Source organism: Ananas comosus, unplaced genomic scaffold, assembly GCF_001540865.1.
Source record: "Ananas comosus cultivar F153 unplaced genomic scaffold, ASM154086v1, whole genome shotgun sequence".
NCBI classification, from domain to species: Eukaryota; Viridiplantae; Streptophyta; class Magnoliopsida; order Poales; family Bromeliaceae; genus Ananas; species Ananas comosus.
Genome location: NW_017891348.1, coordinates 11,146 through 19,783, shown reverse-complemented (window position 1 = coordinate 19,783; position 8,638 = coordinate 11,146). Strand labels below are relative to the sequence as shown.

Here is an 8,638-nt window from a genome sequence, read left to right as displayed (position 1 = left end):
GCTAGGGGCATGCTAGTTGATCACCTTGCTACTCGGGCTACTGCCGAGGGTGATGTCCAGTGTATAGAGTGACTACCATTGTACCTACTTTTTGTATACCCCGTGATGTATAAACTGTTGGACCAGATGTTACAGTTGGGATACCTTCTTGGTTGTTGAGATTTTGGATTGTTTACTCCTTGTTCTATCATTGATAGTATTAGCGACTTATACTTTGACCTGATATCAGGATAGGATTTTGCTATATTACTCTCCTATCGACGTGTTTCTTGTAGACGCCTTATATACTGTAGGTGTATGGCGGGTCTGTGCACGTACCGGATATGCTTCCGCTGGTACCCGGGCGTGACATCTTTTGTATTTGATGATTTTAGTATTATGAACTAGCTTTAATGAATGATGTAAAGGATATTTATTTTAAATGTCAAAAGTTATATTTTGGGAGAAATGAGATGTAAAAAGAAATGATGCAAGAATGTGAAAGAACTTGATTATAGTTTGATGCATGTATGTGATTTAAATTTAGTCATATTGAATTGCTAATTCTTTCACCTTGGCTATTGCTTGCCCTCGAGCAAGCTATTGTGTATGCTTCCGCTTATGCAAATTTTTACTCTATTGATACTTGTTGTTGAGCCTTGGGCGGACAGGGGAAGCTCTGTCCGTTCGGCGTCTGTTTGACGCTCTCGAACCGGCCAAAAGGGATCGGGCTCGGGGCGTGACATGATGTAACCCCCGAGGTTTCGGAAGAAATTATCGAACTTTAGCTAAAACAACTAAAGTATGTGAAGAAGATGGATGGACAAGTTCCATTCGCCATTCCAACATAATTGGATGAGTTAAAGTGGGTTCCAAAGGAGTTGGAAGGGTTATGATATCGATCGGTGCGAAATCGAATCGAAACGGATCGAAAAACAGCATCCTGCAGGTGCTGTACCGGTGCAAGAGTGGTGGTTGTACCGGTACAGCCATTGCGGAACACTGCTTACGGCGCTGTACCGGTACAAGGTGCCTTGTACCGGTACAAACCCGACGAAACCGAGAGAACCAGCTCTCGAGTTTGCGCTCTGTTGGGCTGTCTGCCGGGCCTTGTACCGGTACAAGACCCCGTGTACCGGTACAAGCGATCCGAAGCAGCATATCAGGTTGGAAAAAATAGAAAAACTCAGGGACCTTTTGGGATATTGTTACAATACATGTGAGAGGGTATTAGAGAGGGCTTTTTCACTCTCTCTCTCTCTCACTCCCTCAGCCCCCTCCCTCTCCCTCTGTTCGTGTGAAGCAGGGAAGAAGAAAGAAAGAAAGAAAAGAGAGAAAAGAGAAAGAGAAGAAGAAAAAGAGAAAGGAAAGAAGAAAAAGAAGAGGACCAAGGAGGCGATTCTCTCCCTCATCTTCGTCTTCATCTTCTTCCTCACTTTGGAGCTCTTGAGAGGTAAGCTCCTTGCTCCCCCTCATGGTGGGTTTTGATAGATGGGTTTATAAACCCTAAAACTTAGAGATTTGGAGCTTCTAACTTGTTTAGAACTTCGTAGAGACCAAGAATGCATGAAATCCATGTTGTTCTTCATGAGGCTCTAATGGTGGATTTTTAGGGTTTGTTCTAAACACCCTAGAAATGGTTCGAATGCTCCTAGATGAGCTCCTAGATGATAGACAAGCTTTCATTTGCTTGCTTTATAGATCAAATCCGAAGTATTGAGCATATGTCACATTAGGGCATCCCAAAGAGGGGTTTTGCTCATATGGAGTTTTGATCTATTTTGACCGGTTGGAAACCTAATTGGGGACCTAATGAACGCGTTGAAACGCTCGGTTCGACAATCCGACGAGTGTACGCGAAGTTATTGACGAAACGGTCAGTTTTGGTACAGATGGCCGCAGCACGCGAAATAAAAGCCTAAAAATCGTGAGATCGGAACCGGAGCATCTTGGAGTCAAGGAATAAACTCCGNAGACAAGGCTCGAATTTTTGAGGCAGGTTTGCGACCTGCGATTTTCAGATTAGTCCAGGCGTCAAACCTTTCCACTTACAGGGAAGTGGTGAGCCGGGCACTGATTGTTGAGAAGAGAGCAGAGATTATAAAGGAAAGAGATGTGATAGATCGAAGTAAAGAAAAAAGGCCAACAGTTGAGAGCAGTGGTCAGCAATCCTTCAGGAGACCACCAAAGTATCTGAGGGGCCAGTCGGGCCAGTCGGGCCAGTCAAGAGGTCGAGAGTCATCAGCACGCCGTGGAGCACCCGAGCGTCGTCCACAGTCGCGTTGTGTTATCTGTGGTGGGCCTCACTTTCCACCACAGTGTCCACAACGTGGGGGCAAGTGCTTTCTTTGCGGTCAGGAGGGCCACTTTCGCTCAGAGTGCCTGAGAGGTTCTTTTCCTGCACCCTCGTCAGCATCAGCACCTGCATCTTCAGCTCCGAGCCAGAGGACCGCGACAGCACCCTCTCAGCATAGACGATCATCAGGACAACGGCAGTCTGAGAGTCCTCGGCAGGGTTCAAGTGGGCGTATGTATGCCGCCCAGACTGAGGAGGCCGCAGCAGCAGAGGAGGTCGTAGCAGGTATTATTATGCTTTATGATATTCGTGCTCGTGCATTATTTGATACCGTTGCTTCGCATTCTTTTATTGATCGGCAGTTCGCCGAGTTGCATAGCATTCAGGTAGTACCTACTTTGCATCTGGGACGAGTGATCGTGGCCGACCATACCCTAGATGTTCGTGAGTTTTGCCCTCGCTGCCCAGTTCGGGTAGGAGACTGGATTATGCCAGTGGATCTTTTGGCACTACACAAACTGGGGAAGTTTGATGTAGTATTGGGTATGGATTGGTTGACTCAGTATTATGCCACTATTGATTGCACGAACAGAACGGTGACCTTTAGGGAACCGGGTCAGCCAGAGTTTGTTTATAAGGGGTGTCAGAGTTCATTGTTCGCAATGACTATTAGCTTTTCGCGAGCACGGCAATTGATTCGGAGGGGTTGTGTAGCCTATTTGGCTAGTATTTCTGTGAACAATGGAGAAGCCGTCAAGATTAATGATATCCCGATTGTGCGAGAATTTGAAGATGTGTTTCCAGCTGAGTTGCCGGGTATGCCACCTGATAGGGAAGTTGAGTTTGTGATAGATCTTGTCCCTGAAACTACCCCAATCTCAAAAGCACCTTATAGAATGGCGCGCGCTGAGTTGAAAGAGTTGAAGGCACAATTGCAAGATTTATTGGATAAGGGTTTCATTCGACCGAGTGTGTCACCCTGGGGAGCACCGGTATTGTTTGTTAAGAAGAAGGATGGATCTCTGCGATTGTGTGTGGATTACCGAGAAATCAACAAAGTCACAATCAAAAATAAATATCCATTACCCAAAATCGATGATTTATTCGATCAGCTGCAAGGATCGAAAGTATACTCTAAGATTGATTTACAGTCCGGTTATCATCAGCTTAAGATTAAGCCTGAAGAGGTTTTCAAGACCGCTTTTCGGACGCGTTATGGGCATTATGAATTTACAGTCATGCCATTTGGATTGACAAATGCCCCAGCAGCCTTTATGGATTTAATGAACCGTGTCTTTAAGCCCTATCTGGACAGATTCGTGGTCGTGTTCATTGACGATATCTTGATATATTCTCGAAGTGATGAGGAGCATGAAAACCATTTAAGAGTGGTGTTACAAGTCCTTCGAAAAAAGAAATTATTTGCAAAACTAAAGAAATGCGAATTTTGGCTTCGAGAAGTAGCATTTCTGGGTCATGTCATTTCAGAGGTTGGGATAGCTGTGGATCCAAAGAAGATTGAAGCGATTCAAGATTGGCCTAGGCCGACCAGTGTCACAGAAATTCGGAGTTTCTTTGGATTGGCAGGATACTATCGAAGGTTTGTAGAAGGATTTGCAAAGATGTCTACCCCGCTCACCCGACTGACACATAAAGGAGCTAAATTCCTGTGGAATGAAACCTGCGAAAGAAGCTTTCAAGAGCTAAAGGAACGATTGACCACCGCCCCGATTCTAGCACTACCTGTTACTGGGGTAGATTATGTGATTTACAGCGATGCGTCGCTGAATGGATTAGGGTGTGTTCTAATGCAAAATGGCAGAGTAATTGCTTATGCATCTCGCCAATTAAAGAAGTATGAAAAGAACTACCCTACATATGATCTAGAGTTGGCTGCTGTAGTTTTTGCTTTGAAGCTTTGGCGCCACTACCTCTACGGCGAGCGTTGTGAAGTTTACACCGATCATAAAAGCTTAAAGTATCTGTTTACTCAGAAGGAATTAAACTTAAGACAACGTAGATGGTTGGAGTTGCTCAAGGATTATGATTTGACTATTCTTTATCACCCAGGAAAAGCTAATGTTGTAGCAGATGCTTTAAGCCGAAAATCGACAGAAAATTTGGCGATGTCGATAATTATACAACCCCTGTTGGTAAAGGAAATGGAGCAATTGAATTTGGAAGTAGTAACTCCTGATACGCCTTGGAGACTTATGTCATTGGTAGTGCAACCTACCATGATCGATCGAATTAAAGAAAAGCAAACTCAGGACGAATTCCTGCAAAAGATTCGAGCAAAGATCATTGCTGATCCTGTTAGCGATTTTCGAGTGGATGATCAGGGATTGTTAAAATTCGGTGATAGAATTTGTGTGCCTGCCAATCCAGATATTAAAGAAGAGATTTTAACAGAAGCACATCGGGCACCGTATGCTTTACACCCTGGGAGTACGAAAATGTATAAAGATTTGAAGCTGACTTACTGGTGGCCTGGAATGAAAAAGGAAGTTGCAGATTTTGTGTCCAGATGCTTAACCTGTCAGCAGGTTAAGGCTGAACATCGACTTCCTACAGGAAAACTTCAAAGCTTACCCATACCAGTGTGGAAGTGGGAGCGGATCACTATGGATTTTATTATTGGATTACCTCACTCACAAACAGGTCACGATGCCATTTAGGTAATTGTGGATAGATTGACAAAATCTGCCCACTTTATTCCAATTCATACAGTTTGGTCAGGGGAAAGACTCGCACAAGTATACCTAGATGAAATTGTGCGATTACATGGAGTACCAGCCTCTATTGTTTCTGATCGAGACACCCGATTTGTTTCACATTTTTTGAGGAGTCTACAAGAGGCTTTGGGTACTCGATTAGATTTCAGTACTGCTTTCCACCCCCAGAGTGATGGACAGTCTGAGCGAACCATCCAGACCCTTGAGGATATGTTACGGGCCTGTGTGATTGATTACCAGAGCAGTTGGCCACAGTTCCTACCGATGGCGGAATTTGCTTATAACAATAATTATCAAGCAAGCATTCAGATGGCACCTTTTGAAGCCCTTTATAATAGAAAGTGCAGATCACCACTTCATTAGAGTAAAGTGGGGGAGAAAGTAGTGTTGGGTCCAGATGTGTTACAGGAGGCCGAAGCTAAAGTTCGACTTGCACGAGAACGTCTACTGACAGCTCAAAGTCGACAAAGAAGCTATGCGGATAAACGTCGGCGAGAATTGGAATTTCAAGTTGGCGATCATGTATTCCTAAAGGTTTCACCGGTGAAAGGAGTTAAGAGATTTGGTATTCGAGGGAAATTAAGTCCTCGATTTATTGGGCCCTACGAGGTGTTGGAACAGATAGGCCCCGTAGCGTATCGGCTTGCTTTACCGCCGAACCTGTCAGGAGTGCATAATGTGTTTCATGTATCTACACTTCAAAAGTATGTTTTTGATCCAACTCACATATTTGAGAGTACTCCAGTGGATTTACAAGAAGATTTGAGCTTCGAAGAGCATCCAGTGAGGATACTAGCTCGAGAAGTAAAACAGCTTCGAAACTGCGAGATACCGTATGTGAAGATCTTTTGGAGCAATCACGATGAACGAGAAGCCACTTGGGAACTGGAAAGTGCAATGCAAGAACACTATCCCTATCTATTCTTGACGGAATTTTGAGGTAAGTATTTACAAGTTTCGCGGACGAAACTTCTTTTTAGGAGGGGTGAATGTAATACTCTGAACTTTTGCAAATTGCGAAGTTCGAGTGTGAGGAGGGATATGTGGATCTATCCTACATGTTCTAAAAGACTTTGACAAATTTTTGGACAAATTAGAGGATGATTGGATAGCTAGAAGAAAGAAAGTGCATTGTTGTAGCATTATCTCTGAATTTTGCACTGTGTACCGGTACAGGCATTATGCTGTACCGGTACAGCAAGCAGCAGCTGCAGCAGGTGCGTGGCAGCAAGGTTCTTTTGGTCTTTTTGCTTCCTGTTCTTATCCCTTAAGCCCAGCACGACCACAGGAGCTCAGTAAGGGTTGCTGGAGCTCAGAGGGGTGTTCTTCCACCATCCTTTCTCTCTCTTACTAGGGTTTTTCTCTCTCTACGAAGAAATTGGCGATTTCGCTTATTTTCGTCGCCTCTCTCGTTCTTCGCCGTTTGCAGGTGTCGTTGAGCCTTCATGGACGTGTGAGAGAGTGTTTTGGAAGGCTTTTCGCAGCCCTGAACCAGTAGTTTGCTGGTTGGAAGCCTGAGAAGGTAATCGGCTCAATTTCTTCCTTATCGACGTTATATTGGTCGATTTAAGTATTGATTTCAGGTTTTTACTTCCAGCTGTGTTAGACAGAGATTTCAGCAGCTAGAGCTAAGTTAATTGGCTGTGAATTAACCATCTTAGACTAGGGTTAAATTGCTTTAAAGCTTAAAATGGATAATTAGTGAATTATGACTCTAATTCGAAGCTATACGCGGATTATTGGAGCGAATTGATGCAGTTTGAACTTGTTTCTTCGCAGCAGGTTCTTGAACCACTTGGGGCTATTTTGGTGACCAGGGGGACTAGTTTGGAAGGTGTTCCAACTAAGGGTAAGCTAAAATTTCTATGAGGAAACTGAAATTGCAAGATTCCGACTAAATCTATTAGTAATTGACGATCTTGATGTCGTTTTGATATTGTTCGCAGCAAGAGTGCTATCGACTCTTGGAGTAACTTCAGCTGATTGGTGAAAGCTCTTGAAGACTCAACTTGAAGTATTGAGCTAGCTCGAAGCAGGGAATTAAGTTATCACATTGTACTACGTGTAATTGGAGTCGAAATTGGATTATTAAATAATCGTTTCGACGCGATTTTGATGCTTTGTTTTCAGCAGATCCAGAGACTGTTTGAGCTGAGTTGGAGCTTCGGTTGGACTGTTTTGAACTTAGTGATAGGTGGGTTTGACCTAACCAGAGCAAGTGAAGCTCCCCTATGTTCTATATGTCACTATAGAATGGGTTTTGTAATGCGCTTTTTGCGACTATGTGATTGATATGCATTTGGACATCTTTGCCACCATGTTTGATATGTTTGACATTGTACCTCTATGAAGTAAAGATGAAGTAGAGAGACTACATGCATAAAAGTATTTATGATCATGTCTAATATTGTAAAATGACTTATGAACAAGTGTAGGATGCACTTATAAAGTAGAGAACAATGACATTCTCTTGACTCTAAAGTAGAGAACTATGACATGCTTATGACTATGTTGGCAGTGCCATAATAGTTGAAAGATTATAATGCCATGTGATTTAGCATTACTTTTACATGTTTACAACCTAGTGGATACTAGTTTTTATTACTATTTATGTATTGAAATTCCGATCAGAGGATCGAGGGTAAGAACATTGCAAATGAAAATATGATAATTGAGACATGTGGACAGTGGATACGCTTGCTTGCCATTGTGCTCATTCGCACACGCTTGTGAGGGTCGCTCCCTGCAAGCCAGCACTCCGAAGTTGGCCTACGCGACAGTTGCTCGCCCGTGTGGGATTAGGTGCCGAAGTGGATTGCCGTGGGGAGTGTATACTACCACGGGGCCATTAGGCGCGGCGCAAACGGGACATACCTGGTAGGGTCTGATAAAATGAAAAAGGAAAACCTAAAATTGACCTTTGACAGTGTAATGCAATGCTTACCTGTTACAGTAGGTATGTTACATTTTCATTGGCATTTCATGTTATATTCATTACTGCAAGAGATTTGGATTACATTCCATTCTACCTGTTAGCGTGAGTTGCTTTTGCATATAAACTATTCATGCAATTATTGCTTTTACTTTCCATTTGTAGCATCATAGAGCCTAGTGGCGTATATTCGCCGGGCTGGCGGCCTACCCTGGAACCTAATGTAATAGTCCACGCGTCCCTTTTATTGTTGTTTTTACAGAGCCATCTACAGGAGAGGCCTAGGATTCGGCAAAGGGATTCGCGTCTAGCGCTCAGACTCTTGAAAGGGCCATGTCTAGTTGATTCACTGCTACTCAGGCTACTGCCAGGTGAATTCCAGGTATAGAGTGGTACTACCCATTGTACCTACTTTTGTAGACTGTGATATATATTTACTGTCGGCCAGATGTTACGGTTGTGATAATCCATTCTTGGTTTTGGTCATTCTTGGATTTTTACTCCTTGTTTCTATCTTGATATAATTAGCCGACTCTATAACTTTGCTCCTGATATCAGGAGTACGACTTTGCTATTTACTATCTCCATATTCGATCGTTTTCTTGTAGACGCCTTATATATTGTACGTGTACTGCGGGTCTGGCACGTACGATATGCTTCCCTGGTGGACCCGGGTCGTGACATGCCAGGATAGCC

General features: G+C 43.5%; 1 long non-coding RNA gene across 1 annotated transcript; it reads left to right on the top strand.

Moving 5' to 3' along the window:
• The first annotated feature begins 6,418 nt into the window (after window positions 1–6,418).
• LOC109704849 lies at window positions 6,419–8,233 on the top strand. The gene is made up of 4 exons (XR_002214500.1): window positions 6,419–6,532; window positions 6,793–6,859; window positions 6,957–7,204; window positions 8,205–8,233. It is a non-coding gene; the product is annotated as an uncharacterized LOC109704849 (long non-coding RNA).
• Window positions 8,234–8,638: the final 405 nt, after the last annotated feature.